Raw genomic sequence first — 16,551 nt, 5'->3', positions numbered from 1 at the left:
TAACGATAAGTTGACGCCACCCTGCTCAACAGCAAGCCACGCCCTTCAGAAAATGTTTCAAACTTCAGACAGATTTTGTGTTTTCCCTTTGATGAAAACAAAAGGAACAGATGTTAAAAGACCAGTTGCAACTCCATAGAAATGTACTAATGGGACTGAACACCACTGTGAGTGACATTATGTGTTCAGGCATGACTATGCTTTGAAAATTACAGTCAAAGAATTATCTCTTAGTCACACTTGTGTTGCAAGTTGATTTGTTCCTCACTCTGAATACTAGAGGCAAGCTAGCGAGCAAGTGAGATAAAAGACAGTAAGCAACATCAGGATCCCCCTGCATCTTGAATGCTGGAATTCAGTCACAACTGAAAGGTGTCAAAACAAGTGAATTGGAACCAACTTGCACCGTGAAAAATCTTTCCAAAGTCAATACTACAAGTAACATCCTCTACAACAGCTTCTCTTCACTCTTCATAAACAATTCAGAAACTGATCTGTAATTTTATTTTGACTTCAATATTTTTAGACTCATTCTTAATTTTAACGTATGTTCATGGGGTGCCTTGCTTAGACCATAAGACTATAAGACATAGGAGCGGAAGTAAGGCCATTCGGCCCATCGAGTCCACTCCCCCATTCAATCATGGCTGATGGGCATTTCAACTCCACTTACCCACATTCTCCCCGTAGCCCTTAATTCCTTGTGACATCAAGAATTTATCAATTTCTGCCTTGAAGATATTTAGCGTCCCAGCCTCCACTGCACTCTGTGGCGATGAATTCCACAGGCCCACCACTCTCTGGCTGAAGAAATGTCTCCGCATTTCTGTTCTGAATTTACCCCCTCTAATTCTAAGGCTGTATGCACGGGTCCTAGTCTCCTCGCTAACGGAAACAATTTCCTAGCGTCCACCCTCTCCAAGCCATGTATTATCTTGTAAGTTTCTATTAGATCTCCCCTTAATCTTCTAAACTCCAATGAATACAATCCCAGGATCCTCAGCCGTTCATCATATGTTAGACCTACCATTCCAGGGATCATCCGTGTGAATCTCCGCTGGACATGCTCCAGTGCCAGTATGTCCTTCCTGAGGTGTGGGGACCAAAACTGGACACAGTACTCCAACTGGGGCCTAACCAGAGCTTAATAAAGTCTCAGTCGCACATCAGTGCTTTTATATTCCAACCCTCTGATTCTGATTCTTCTCACGTTTTGTAATTAAAAACTCAATCTTTATTAACTCAAGAAAGGTTGATTAAAATGGCTCCCTTTACAACGCAAGTTCACTTGGGTCTGGGAGAAAGGTATCACAAGGGGAGCAATTTGTTTTTAAAATAACTTTGTTGCAACCAGCCAAGGTGGTGGGTAAATAACAAAGGAGATCATCCATCAGGAAACCCCAAGGTGACAAGAATAAAGGCAAATGTGGCAGTCAATGCTTGTGGTGCCTAGAGATGAGACTGGATTCAGTGTAGGAAGATAATGAATGCCAGTGTAAGTGCCACTATTCACTTGTTGCTTCATGCCCCTGTGATTGTGAGGCAATAAGTTTGCTGCTCCTCAGGACTGTCACCCACAGAATTTACCTGCCAGGCATTTCCATCACATCCCTCATGTGCAATCAATGTTTCCTCTTCATTGCACCTCCCCGGCTTGTACTACTTACTGCACAGTACCATTGCCTTTCGCCACCTGCCAGGGGTGACATATAAAACAGGAAATGAGCTACAATACTCAACACATACCAATAGTTCACTTACCTTCCATCACAACTCAGAGATGTTATGCATCACACAGCTTCTTACCAAAGGTTTGCATAAGACACAGCAAAGGGACAGGCAACTCACACAAATATCAGATGCATGTATCATATAAAACTCTATTGATGTGGTCAGGTGACCCATGACTGCCAGGATTATAACAGAAATATTGGCATTTTCGCATGAGCATTGATGAAATCTCAAAATATGGAAACCAGTTTAAACCTAGTCAGACTCTGCAATTTGAAAACTGTAAAGCTGAAACAGGCAGCATTCATGCAGCCAAACCTTGGACAAGCAACCTCCTGCTGAAATCAGACAGGCCTGGAGCTGTCTGGCCAGATGCTAACAGTCTCTTGTTTCAGGACGAACCATTGTTTGCAACTCCAGTGAGCCTGCTGAGTTAGGATTCTTCAACCAGATTGGTAAGAGGCCAGAAGCACAGTGTGACAAGGACAGCACTTGACAGTTGAAGGTTCAAAATCATAGAATCCCTATGGCGTGGAAACAAGCCCTAGAGCCAAGTAAGTCCATACCGACCCTCCGAAGAGTATCCTACCCAGACCCATTCCCCTACTGTTCTACATTTACCCCTGACTGACGCACCTAACCTACACATCCCTGAACACTATGGGCAATTTAACATGGCCAATTCACCTGACTTGCACATCTTTGGATTGTGGGAGGAAACCAGAGCACCCAGACATGGGGAAAATGTGCAAACTCCACACAGACAGTCGCCCATGGCTGGAATCAAACCCAGGTCTCTGGCGCTGTGAGGCAGCAGTGCTAATCACCAATCCACCATGCTGCCCATATTCTGCAGCCTCCACATATGGAAAGTAATCACCTTGTTGGATCTTCCTGAGTCTGCCTGTTGCTAGTATTGGACCCGGGCTACATAAACTTGGAGAGGAGTGCAAAGAGAGGGATAAAAGAGGCAACTTGGTGGAGCAGATCTCTCTGCTTTTTGCACCTTTTTTTCAACGACACCTTCAAGTGACAGATGAACTGCACAGCATCTCCAGCTCCTTGTACCACGTGGCAAGCAATGCCAGACTGACCAGACCCAGACAGACCACCTCAGTGAGATGACCCGAAGAGCAGAACCAGCCCTAAAAAAAAGGGAAGTCCAAATCAATGACTGCAGATCCTGAAACATCAACCAACCCTCAAAGACCAAGGAGCAGCCTGTCTCAGCCTTATTGAATGGGTATTACCAGTCCTTTCAGATAAACCGTTCAAATGCAGGAGTAGGAGATTGTGGATCAGATGTAGTGAATTGTCCGAGGCACTTGTCAGGAATAGATAGCTAGTGTAAATTTGAAACTGTTTACTTAGAGGTTTAAAACTGTTCACTGAAGGTTCCTATGAAGAGACTGATGGAGTCTGATAGAGTTTAATTAAAGTACAATAATAGAGTCTGATAAATATTGTTTTTCCTTGATAAAGTGTTCAATAAGTGTTGAACCTTCCCTTTACTCTTGCCCCCTTTGACTATCTCACAGCATAATGTGTCTGAGTTAAAAAGGGTTATTGAAAACTGATCAAGGTTAGTCAGAGTATATTTACACCTTTCACTTTATAACATTGATTTCCATCATCTCTAGGTCTTTGCCAAACTCAACCAACCCTCATTCAGAACCACTCCCTTGCATCTTCCTCTATACCACATTTTTATTTTAAGTGTCACACTGGGACAGTTACAGCTCAAGAGATTCACATATCTGTGTCCAACAATTCAGGCTTAATGTTGATGTACCTATTCTCATGGATATTAATGTCTCTACAGTTCTGCAAGAGAAGAACATACACAATAACTGCAACCATGTGTGCACAATCAATGGCATGACAAAATCAGGATCCTTGCTAAACGGAGTGGCTGGCTGACATGTTGCAAAGGTGGGAGGGGAGCAGACACATGTAGAAAGCGCGATTGGCTATTCAAGGAGTGCAGTTATTGTTGGTCAGCTAATAATCCAGAGGCCCAGGTAATGCTCTGGTGACCTGGGGTTGATTCCTACCATGACAGATGGTGGCATTTGAACTCATGAAGTATTTGGAACTGAAAGTCTAATGATGAGTATAAATCTATTGTTATTGTTGTAAGAACCTATGTAGTTCACTAAAGTCCTTCAGGGAAATGTACTGTCTTAATCTGGTCTGGCCTACATGTGACTCAAGACCAACAGCGATAGAGTTTATTCTTAAATGCTGTTGGAAATAACCTAGCAAGCTAATAAAAAGTCTTTAAAAAAAAAGAATTAAACCAGACTGACCACTGCAGATGCTGGAATCCAAAGTAGACAGCAGGAGGCTGGGCAGCACTGCGGCTCAGTGGTTAGCACTTCTGCCTCACAGCACCAGCTGAATATCTGTGCGGAGTTGGCACAATCTCCCTGTGTCTGTGCGGGTTTCCTCCGGGTGCTCTGGTTTCCTCCCACACTCCAAAGATGTGCAGGTTAGGTGAATTGGCCATGCTAAATTGCCCATAGTGCTAGGTGCATTAGTCAGAGGGAAATGGGTCTGGGTAGGAAACTCTTTGGAGGGTCGGTGTGGACTGGTTGGGCCGAAGGGCCTGTTTCCACACTGTAGGTAATCTAAAGCTAGGCAGCATCAGGAGTTAGAGAAGTCAATGTTTCATGTGTAACCCTTCTTCAGGACTGGGGGTGGTATAGGGGGAGCTGCAGATAAAGGAGGTGGCGGGGCAGGGTGGTGAAGTGGGGATCGGTGAAGACAGGTAGAGGTTTGACCTGTTTGGTCAATGGGAGGAATGAATCCGGTTGGTGGAAGGGAGGGGGAGGGGCTGGGAAGGGTGTTGGGGGATGGGGAGGGAGGTTATTTGAAAGTGGAGAATTTAATGTTGAGTCTTCTGGACTGTAGGCTGCCCAAGTAGAAGATGAGGTGTTGTCCCTCCAATTTGCAGTATGCAGTGAGGACGCCAAGGATTGTCATAGAAATATACAGCATGGAAACAGACTCTTTGGTCCAACTTGTCCATGCCGACCAGATATCCCAACCTAATCTAGTCCCACTTGCCATCACCCGGCCCATATCCTCCAAACGCTTCCTATTCATGTACCCATCTAGATGCCTTTTAAATGTTGCCATAGTAACAGCCTCTTCTATGTCCTCTGGCAGCTCATTCCATACATGCACCATCCTCTGTGTGAAAAGGTTGCCCCTTAGGTCTCTTTCATATCTTTCCCCTCTCACCCTAAACCTATGCCATCTAGTCTGGACTCCCCCATCCCAAGGAAAAGACTTTGTCTATTTATCCTATCCATGTCCCTCATGATTTTATAGACCTCTATAAAGTTACCCCTCAGCCTCTAACAGTCCAGGTAAAACAGCCCCAGACTATTCATCCTCGCCGGATAGTTCAAATCCTCCAACTCTGGCAACATCCTTGTAAATCTTTTCTGAACCCTTTCAAGTTTCACAACATCTTTCCGATAGGAAGGAGACCAGAATTGCATGTAATATTCCAAAAGTGGTCTAACCAATGTCATGTACAGCTGCAACATGACCTGCCAACTCCTAAACTCAATACTCTGACCAATAAAGGAAAGCATAGCTAATGCCTTCTTCACTATCCTATCTACCTGTGGCACTACTTTTCAGGAGCTATGAACCTGCACTCCAAGGTCTCTTTGTTCAGCAACATTCCCTATGACCTTACCGTTAAGTGTATAAGTCCTGCTTAGATTTGCTTTCCCAAATTGCAGCACCTCGCATTTATCTAAATTAAACTCCATCTGCCACTCCTCAGCCCATTGGTCCAACTGATCAAGATCCTGTTGTAATCTAAGGTAACCTTCTTCGCTGTCCACTACATCTCCAATTTTGGTGTCATCAGCAAACTTACTAACTATACCTCTATGCTCACATCCAAATCATTTAAATAAATGACAAAAAGTAATGGACCCAGCACCATTATGGCACTTATGGCATATCCTTATGGCACTCCACTGGTCACAGGCCTTCAGTCCGAAAAACAACCCTCCACCACCACTCTCTGTTTTCTACCTTTGAGCCAGTTCTGAATCCAAATGGCTAGTTCTCCCTGTATTCCATGAGATCTAACCTTGCTAATCAGTCTCCCATGGGGAATCTTGTTGAATGCCTTACTGATGGACAGGTTAGGCAGGTCATGAGGGAGGTGCCAAATTGTAAGGTTGGATCTGGGATAAGGCAGAGGGAGGGGAAATGAGGAAACTGGTGAAATCCACATTGATGCCGTGTAGTTGGAGGGTCCAGAGGTGGAAGATGGGGTACTCTTCCTCCAGGCATCGGGTGGTTAGGGAGTGGCGATGGAGGAGGCCCAGGACCTGCATGTCCTTGGCTGAATGGGAGGGGGAGTTGAAGTGTTTGGCCACAGGGCAGTAAGGTTGGTTGGTGCAGGTGTCCCGGAGACGCTCTGTGAGTAGGCATCCTGTCTCAACAATGTAGAGGAGACCGCATCGGGAGCAACGAATACAGTAAATGACATGCGTGGAAGTGTAGGTAAAACTCTGAAGGATATGAAGGCTCCTTTGGGGCCTTGGACAGAGGTTAGGAGGGAGGTGTGGGCACACGTTTTGCAATTCCTGCAGCCTCAGGGAAAGGTGCCGGGGTGGGGGGGTGGGGGGTGGAGGGGGAATGGTGGGTTGGCGGTGGGGAGGTGGGGGGGGTTGGACCTGACAAGAGAGTGCGGAAGGCATGGTCTGTACAGAACATGGATAGGGGTGGGGAGGGAAATATATCTCTGGTGGTGGGGTCCATTTGGAGGTGATGCAAATGGCAGAGGATGATGCGATGTATACAGAGGTTGGTGGAATGGAGGGTGAGGACTGGGGGATCTGTCCTTGTTGCGGTTGGAGGGGTGGGGTTCAAGGACGGAGGTGCGGGAAGTGGAGGAGATGACCTGGAGGGCATCCTCGACCATGTGGGAGGATAAATTGCTTTTTTTAAAGAAGGAGGCCATCTGGTGTGATTTGTGGTGGAACTGGTCCTCCCGGGACTCCTTTGTCAGGCCCCCACCAACCCACTCTCCCCTCCCTGCACCTTCACCTGTTATTGCAGGAATTGCAAAACCTATGTCCACACCTCCCCCCTCACCTCTGTCCAAGGTCCCAAGGAGCCTTCCACATCCTTCAGAGTTTTACCTACACTTCCACACGTGTCATTTACTGTATCAGTTGCTCCCAACGTGGTCTCCTCTCCATTTTTGAGACAGAATGCCTATTCACAGAGTGCCTCAGAGAATGTCTCTGGGATGCCTACACCAACCAACCTGACCACCCTGTGGACAAACTCCCCGTCCCACTCTGCCTAGGACATGCAGGTCCTGGGCCTCCTCCATCGCCACTCCCTAACCATCCAAGCCTGAAGGAAGAACACCTCATCTTCCAGCTCGGGACCCTCCAACCTCACTGCATCAATGTCGATTTCACCATTTCCTCATTTCCCTTCCCCCCACCTTATCCCAGTTCCAACCTTCCAACTCGGCACTGCCATCATGACTGGTCCTACCTGTCCATCTTCCTTCCCACCTATTCACTCCATCCTCCCCTCTGACCTATCACTATTACCCCACCTCCATCTACCTATTGTACTCTCCGCTACCTTCTCCCGAGTCCCAGCCCCTCCCATTTATCTCCCCACCCCCTCAGCTCACAGCCTCATTCCTAATGAAGGGCCTTTGCCCGAAATGTCGATTATCCTGCTTTTTGGATGCTGCCTGACCTGCTGTGCTTTTCCAGCACCATACTCTCAACTGTTACTTTTGAGTGTCCACAAATGGTGATGCAAAGTCAGAAGTTCTCAAAACTAGTCTCTATTAATTGCCCTGGCTTCCTCAGCATCGTCTGCAGCTACTGTGGTATCTCCATCAGACTCTGCTTCTTTCTCATCTGCTCCAGCTCCCCCTATTTTAATTCTTAACCTCAGATTTGAATTAGCAGTGCTAATTACAACAGTATTCACCAGCTTTCCCTGTATAGTCCTGGGTCAAAGTTCAAACAATTGTCCGAGGACTGCCGTGGTTCAAGATGGCAGTTCATCAGCACTTCCTCCAGGACAATTAAAGTTGCATTGGGAGCAAGCGTGTTGAGTCAGAGGAAGTGTTAGTTCCAAAAGGGTCAGAGCTTCTTTTGGTGGAGGGAGCAAATTTTGTCCAATGGGTTCAGGATGGTATGTTCTGCTGGGTAGGTGCCTGTTAGTTCACAGGATGGGAGGTATCAAGTTGGGATTGGTAGTGACTTCAGTTGGAGGGTAAGTCGGGTGGGGGGGGTGGGGTGTGTCAGTTTGATAAATCCTCAGGAGCTGGAGCAGATATTAATTCCTCCATCATCTCCAGGATAAGAACTAAGCTTAAGTAAATTATAACCTCCCACAGTCATTGATTATAACTCGGAATTGAGGACTTTGTCAGAATTTTCCAAATGTCAGGAAATTGCCCAAAAGGAATATCAATTTCCTGGGCAATTTCTGCAGAGTCAACTGTGACAGGGTTTTGATATTGACCCAACTGGAGCTGGAGCTAGATGAACTTCAGATTATTTGGGAGGTTGAGGGGGTGATAGAGAGGAGTTACAGGGAGGTAGTCGCACACAATTTACAGGATAAAGGTAGCTGGGTGACCATCAGGAAAGGGAAGGGGAATAGGCAGACAATGCAGAGAACTCCTGTGGCTGTCTCACTCCAAATAAGTATACCATTTTGGATACTGTTGTGGGGGAAGACCTACCAGGAGAAAGCCTCAGTAATCAGGCCTCTGGCACTGTGGCGCAGAAGGGAAGCGTGGAGAATAGGAGAGCAATAGTGATAGGAGATGCAATGGTTCGAAGAACAGACTGGAGATTCTGTGGTCACGAACAAGACTCCCAGATGGTATGTTGCCTCCTGAGTGCCAGGGTCATGGATGTTTCGGATCAAGTCTGCAGGATTCTTAAGGGAGAAGGTGAGCAGCCAGAAGTCGTGGTACACATTAGTACCAATGGCATAGCAAGGAAAAAGGATAAGGACCTGAAAATTTAACATAGGGAGTTAGGTTGGAATCTAGAAGGCAGGATGAGCAGAGTAGTAATCTCAAGATTGCTACCGGTGCCATGGGCTAGTGAGGCTAGGAACAGAGAGCGAGTGCAGATGAACATGTGGCTGCAGGAGGGAGGACTTCAGATACGTAGATCATTGGGATACCTTCAGGGGAAGGTGGGACCAGTACAAGAAGGACAGGTTGCACCTGAACTGTAGGGGCACCAATACCCTGGGCTGGAGGTTTGCTAGAGTTCTTCAGGAGAGTTTAAACTAGTTTGGCAGGGAGTGGGAACCAGGTCTATGGATCTGAGGATGGAGCAGCTAGTGAACAGGCAGAGAGTCTGTGAGGACAGATAGATAGTTGATAGGACAAGGTTGCAGACAGTAAATTGGGTTGAAGCATGTCTATTTTAACGCAAGATGTATCAGGAATAAGGGTGATGAATTCAGAGCATGGATCAGTACTTGGAACTATGATGTTGTAGCCAATACAGAGACTTGGATATCGGGGGCAGGAATGGTTGTTGGATGTTTCAAAAGGAATGGGGGCAGAGGTAAAAGAGATGAGGGAGTGGCATTGCTAATCAGGGATAGCTGCAGAAAGAGAGGCCATCGAGGAGAGTTTGTCTACAGGGTCAGTATGGTGGAAGTCAGATACATGAAAGGAACAGTCACTTTATTGGGAGTTTTCTACAGGACCCCCCCCCCCCCCCCAATAGCAACAGAAACACAGAGGAGCAGATTGGAGAAGGATTTTGGAAAAGTCACAGGGTTGTTGTCATGGGTGACTTTAACTTCCCTCATATTGATTGGAACCCCCTTAGTTCAAATAGTTTGGATGTAGTGGTTTTTGTCAGGTGTGTCCAGGAAGGATTCCTGACTCTTTATGAAGATAGACCAACTGGAGGGGAGGCCATATTGGATTTGGTACTTGCAACAAACCAGGCCAGGTGTCAGATCTCTCAGTGGGATAGCATTTTGATGATTGTAATCACAACTCCCTGACCTTTACTGCAGTCATGGAGAGGGATAGGAGCAGACGGTATGGGAAAGTATTTAATTGGGGGAGAGGGAATTACAATGCTATTAGGTGGGACCTGGGGTGTCCAAATTTGGAACAGATGTCCACAGGAAAATGCACAACAGAAATGTGAAGGTTGTTCAGGGAGCACTTGCTAATAGTGCTGGATAGGTTTGTCCCACAGAGGCAAGAATGGATGATAGGGTGAAGGAACATTGAGTGACAAGGGATGTGAAACATCTAGTTATTAGGAAAAAGGAAGCTTATTTAAAGTTGAGGAGGCAAGGATCAGACAGGGCTCTAGAGGGTTACAAGTCAGCCAGAGAAGGAAGTGAAGAATGGACATGGGAGAGCTAGAAGGGGGCATGAAAAAGCTTTAGCGGGTAGGATTAAGGAAAACCCTAAGACACTCTACACTTATGTGAGGAACAAGAGGATGACCAGAGTGAGGGTGGGACCAATCAGGAATGGTGAAGTGAACCCGTGTCTGGAGTCAGAGGAGGTATGAGAGTTGTTAATGAATATTTTGCTTCAGTATTCACTACTAACAGGGGCCTTGTCATTTGAGACAACAGCATGAAACAGGCTAATATGTCCAAACAGGTTGATGTTAAAAAAGAGGACGTGCTGAAAATTTTGAAAAACATGAGGATAGATAAGTTCCCTTGGCCAGACGGGATATACACAAGGTTACTACCGGAAGCGAGGGAAGAGATTGCTGCACTTTGGCAATGATTTTTGCATCCTCACTGTCCAATGGAGTAGTGTCAGATGATTGAAGGATGGCAAATGTTTTCCCTTGTCCAAGAAAGGGAATAGGGATAATCTTGGGAATTACTGACCAGTCAGTCTTACGTCTGTGGTGGGCAAATTATTGGAGAGGATTCTGAGACACAGTATTTATGATTACTTGGAAACCACAGTTTGCTTTGAGATAGTCAGCATGGCTTTGTGAAGGGCAGATCATACCTCACAAACCTTATTGACTTATTTGAGGATGTGACAAAACACATTGATAAAGATGGAGCAGTGGATGTGATATACATGGACTTTAGCAAGATGTTTGATAAGCTTCCCCATGGTAGGCTCATTCAGAAAGTAAGGAGGCATTGGATACAGGGAGATTTGACTGTCTGCATACTGAGTTAGCTGACCAATAGAAGACAGAGGGTGGTAGTAAATGGAAAGTATTCAGCCTGGAACTCGGTGACCAGTGGTATTCCGTAGTGATCTGTTCTGGGTCCTCTGCTCTTTGTTATTTTTATAAATGACTTAGATGAGGAAGTGGAAGGGGGCGATAGTAAGTTTACCAATGACACAAAGGTTGGTGGAGTGGTGGATAATGTGGAGCGATGTTGTAGTTTGCAAACCATTGACAGGATGCAGAACTTGCCTGATAAATGGCAGATAGAGTTCAACCTGAAAACATGTGAAGTGATTCATTTTGGAAGGTCTAATTTGAATGCAGAATACAGGGTCAAAGGCAGGATTCGTGGCAGCGTATGGAGGAACAGAGGGATCTTGGGCTCCATGTCCTTAGATCCCTCAAAATTGCCACCCAAATTGATTGGGTTGTTAAGGTGGCCTATGGTGTCTTGACTTTCATTAATAGGGAGATTAAGTTGAAGAGCCGTGAGGTTATGCTGCAGCTCTGTAGAGCTCTGGTTAGACCACACTTGGAATATTGTATTTAGTTCTGGTCACCTCATTATAGGAAGGATGTGGAAGCTTTAGAGAGCATGCAGAGGAGATTTACCAGGATGCTGTCTGAACTGGAGGGTGTGTCTTATGTAGAAAGGTTGAGGGAGCTAAGGCTTTTGGAGCTAAGAAAAGTGAGACATAACTTGACAAAGGTGTACAAGATGATAAGAGGCATAGATAGCATGAATTGTCAGAGACTTTTTCCCAGGGCAGAAATGGCTATCACAAGGAACATAAGTTTAAGGTGATTGGAGGAAGGTTTAGGGGAGATGAGAGATGTCAATTTGTTGCACTGAGAGTGGTGGATGCGTGGAATGCACTGCCAGCAGTGGTAGTAATGTCAGGTACATTAGGGCCATTTAAGAGACTCTGGGATAGGCACATAGATGATAATAAAATGAAGAGTATACAGGTTAGCTTGATCTTAGAATAGGAAAAATGGTCAGGACACCGAAGGGCTTGTAATATGCTGTACTATTCTATGTTCTATGTTCAATGCTCAACTTCAATCTATGCTGCTGCATTGACCAATTTCCTATCAGAAATTCTGGGCCACAGGCATTTCATTCTGGTGCATTGCTATTCTCAGTTATAGAAATGACAAATAATTTAAATAGCTGCAATTACAATGGAAAGCGATAACTTGAGTTTCACGTTATTACATTGGGCAATAAAGCCCAAGTTTCTCCACTCTGAAATAGGTGATTTTTGTTGGTATACACAGAATCATATGGTGCCTTGCCTATTGGTTATTCTCTATAATGAAATCCAGAAAGTGATTGTTAAGCAGTGAATCAATAGGACGGAAGAATCTCCTGCTCTGTTTTGGAAGTACTCAGCTAATCCAGCACAAACTTGGAATCGAGCTCACAACATGTTTGGTTTATGTAGTCCAGTTGCCTATATTGATCAGTGCATTGAGTATAGGAGTTGAGATGTCATGTTATGGCTATACAGGACATGGGTTAGGTCACTTTTGGAATACTGCATTTAATCCTCATCCCCTGCTATAGGAAAGATGTTAAACTTGAAAGAATTCAGAAAAGGTTTCAAAGGACGTTGCCAGGGTTGGAGGGTTTGAGCTATAGGGAGACGCTGAATAGGCTGGGGCTATTTTCCCTAGAACATCGGAAGCTGAGAAGTGACCTTATAGAGGTTTATAAAATCATGAGGGACATGGATAGGGTAAATAGGCAAGGGCTTTTTCCCAACTTCAGGAGTCCAAAACTAGAGGGCATTGGTTGAATGTGAAAGAGGAAAGATATAACAGGGACCAAAGGGGCAAAGTTTTCAGGCAGAGGGTGGTGCATGTAAGGAATGAGCTGCAAGAGGGCTGGTACAACTGCAACATTTAAACGGCATCTGGATGGGTTTATGAATATGAACAATTTAGAGGGATATGGGCCACATTGAGACCAAATTAATTTAGGGTAGCTAGTCAACATGCACATGTTGGACCAAGTTGTCTGTTTCCATCGTGTCCAGCTCTATGACTCCATCCTGTTCATCACCTGTAAACAGAATCTGAGAATCTTTGACTAGTTCTTTTACTTCCCACAGTATTATAGATTGTCCAATGAAGGTCTGTGTGCTATCAATTCGAAGCTTTAAAAAAATGCTCTTTATAATCATAGAAGCCACACAGTGTGGGAGCAGGCCATTTGGCCCACTGGGTCCACACCCACCCTCCAACGACCATCCCACCTAGACCCACCCCGTTACCCAATAATCCTGCATTTCCCCTGGCTAATCCACCTAGCCTGATTTGGAGATGCCGGTGTTGGACTGGGGTGTACAAAGTTAAAAAATCACACAACACCAGGTTATAGTCCAACAGGTTTAATTGGAAGCACTAGCTTTTGGAGTGCTGCTCCTTCATCAGGTGGTTGTGGGGTACACAATTGTAAGACAGAATTTATAGCAAAGGTTTACAGTGTGATGTAACTGAAATGATTCCTTTAAAAAAACCTTGATTGTTTGTTAAATCTCTCCTCTGTTAGAAGGACCATATTAGTTTCACTTCTTTCACATGTAAATCACAAAACTTTTTTTAAAAGTTACATTCTCAGATTAACTGTAACAATTGATGTCAGTCCAGATAAGATGTTAAGATGTTGAAGGTGTTAGCTCCCCTGTGTTCCCTGTCTGTGCCATAATGTTTGGACTGATTCTAATCTAAAAAGTGAGTTAACAGAGTCTTGCATGGATTCATGCAGTTTTTGAACAAAGTGCAATGTAACTCTGCAAGTACAAATTCACCCCACAAACGTATATGTGCATATGTGCATGTGGGTTTTTCTCTGTGTGTGTATGTGTGTGCTTCTGGGGTGAGGGGTTGTGAGTGTCTGAGTGAGAGAGTGTATATGTGTGTGTGTGTGTGAGTGTAAAAGGGTCTAAATCTGTGAAAGGGTGCATGTGTGTCTGTATGAGTGTGAGTCCGTAGGAGTGTGTGTGTCTGGGGTGGGGGTTGTGAATGTCTGTGAGAGAGAGTATATATGTGTGTGTGTGAGTGTAAAGTTGTCTAAGTCTGTGAGAGGGTGCATGTGTGAGTGTGGGTATGTGTGTCTGTAGGAGTGTGTGTGAGTGTCTGTGTGTGTGTCTCTGCAGTTATTGGAGGTTTGGTCAAAGAAACAGGAAGATCAGAGTGGAATCTGAAAAATAAAAGATTGTATGCTTAAAAATGAAAGTTGTATTTGGTCAGAGAAAGTTCTTCAGGCTTTTTTTTGTTTTTTTCTAAGCAAGTAAACATTGATATAAATTAACTTCAACAAAAATCTTCATTTCTCAACACAATGAAAGAATATCACCATTTTCAATCTTTCTTTTGCACAGCAGTCAGCGACTCTGTTTGAATCATTTGCAAGCTTCAGGTAGAGGGCTTGGCTGCTGTAAAATATTAGAATTAGCTTTGAAGTGGGAAACATGCTATTTTTGCCACTTCCAATTACAGTGTCCACTAGAACAATTTACCACCGTGTAATTCAACTTTTAATACAGTGTAACTGTAAGTGCTAGAAATGTCATTTTTGATGAGATGTGCTAGAAATTACATTTAAAAGAAACAAACTGAAAGGTATAATTAGAAAGATTTGTGTATGTGATGCAAAACAAGACCAGTGCAGGTTTAAGATATCTCAAAATTCAATTGATAGAAAAGCAAAATTTCAGACTCTGGAATTCCGTTAGGTCTTTAATTTAGCTTTGCCTTAAAATTCCAATATTTTGGTAGTGATACCCTTAAAACATACTTTCCTTTTACCTGATGCAAACAGTTTTATAGGCCAGGAGGAAAAGACCTTTTAGCTTGATGCACATGCACATTAATTGATGTAAGCTACAAGCTGTTTGCTGGTTCCAAACAAACACTTGGCCCATATCTTTCGGTTTCCAGATGATTGTAGACCAGGCATACACTGGAAGATATGCTATGAGACCCCTTCAGAAGTCCCAATGCAAGGACCTAATAGAAGAGAAAAAAAACTCTAATCTAAATCCAGGGTAACTACAAAACTAACAATCCAATCACTCACATTGATAACACTTGCCGCCCCTCAACTACTCGATGGCTTCCCTAAAGTTCCTTCCTCCATCCAGCTACTTCTCCTAACCAAATCTGACATAACCTCACCACTGACCCACTCTTTATTTCTGAGTACCCTGATTTAACACAAGTCTTGACCCATCAACACCAACCCATCTATCCCATTGCAACCCTACCTATCTGCTACATTGCCAACCTGCCCATGTGCTGCCCTACCCACAAAAGCCTCTACCCAACTGCCATTCTACTCACTTATCCACCTACCATACCAGAAGAGAGCAGAAGAGAGAAGACGATGAGGAAGGCAGAGAGGAGACAGGTGCAAGAGACCATGGGGGAAGTACCTGTCAGGAACAAGTTGAATCTTTTGGAAACAGTAGAGACAGATTACACTGCCAGTCTGCGAGGCAGTCAGGTCTGTCAATCAAACGTTGGCGTGGAGGCAGAGCCGAGGAGTCAGACATCGCACAGAGCCGTAGTGATAGGGGATTCCATAGTGAGAGGAACTGAACGGGGTTTCTGTGGCAACAGGCGGGATTTAAGGATGGTGTGTTGCCTTCCTGGTGCTAGGATTAAGGACATCGCAGACAGAGTGCAGGAAATCCTCAAGGGCGACGGTGAAGAGCCAGAGGTGGTGGTACATGTCAGCACAAATGATGTCGGGAAGAAGAGGAGGAACATACTACAGCGGGACTTCGGAGAACTAGGAAGAACGCTGAAAAGCAGGACGTCCAAGGTGGTTATCTCCAGTTTGCTTCCAGTTCCTCTGGCTGGTGAGGGCAGAAACAGGGAGATAATGGACTTGAACATGTGTCTGGGGAACTGGTGCAGGAAGCAAGGATTTAAATTCTTGGATCACTGGCATATGTTTTGTGGTAAACATAAATTATACAAAAGAGATGGTTTGCAACTTAATAGGTTGGGGACAAGCATTCTGGCAGGCAAGTTTGCTATTGCAACACAGCTGCGTTTAAACTAAATAACGGGGGGGGGGGGGAGGGGACAAACTGGAAGTTTAAGAAGGAATTGGAGGGGAAGGTTAGAACAAGGGAAGTCAAGAAAGACAACGGTATCAATGAAGCAGAAAATTCAAAACGTGATCATGCCATAAGGTTGAGTGAAATAGGGGTTGATAGGAAGGGTGAGCGCAGTAACAAATTAAAAATACTATATATATGAATGCACGAAGTATTAGAAATAAGATGGATGAACTTGAGGCTTATTTGGAAATTGGCAACTACGATATTGTGGGGATAACTGAGATGTGGCTTCAAGTGGACAGGGCCTGGGAAATGAATATTCAAGGCTATATGTGCTATCGTAAGGACAGACTGATGGGCAGAGGGAGTGGGGTGGCCCTGTTGGTAAGGGATGATATTCAGTCCCTTGCGCGGGGGGACCTAGAATCAGGGGATGTAGAGTCAGTATGGATAAAGCTGAGAAATTCTAAGGGTAGAAAGACCCTCTTGGGAGTTATCTACAGGCCCCCAAACAGTAGTATGGATGT

This window comes from Chiloscyllium plagiosum, unplaced genomic scaffold, assembly GCF_037043375.1.
Source record: "Chiloscyllium plagiosum isolate Xiang-an unplaced genomic scaffold, Cpla_swu_hap1 HiC_scaffold_10, whole genome shotgun sequence".
Taxonomy (NCBI): domain Eukaryota; kingdom Metazoa; phylum Chordata; class Chondrichthyes; order Orectolobiformes; family Hemiscylliidae; genus Chiloscyllium; species Chiloscyllium plagiosum.
This window is presented reverse-complemented; position numbering follows the sequence as displayed.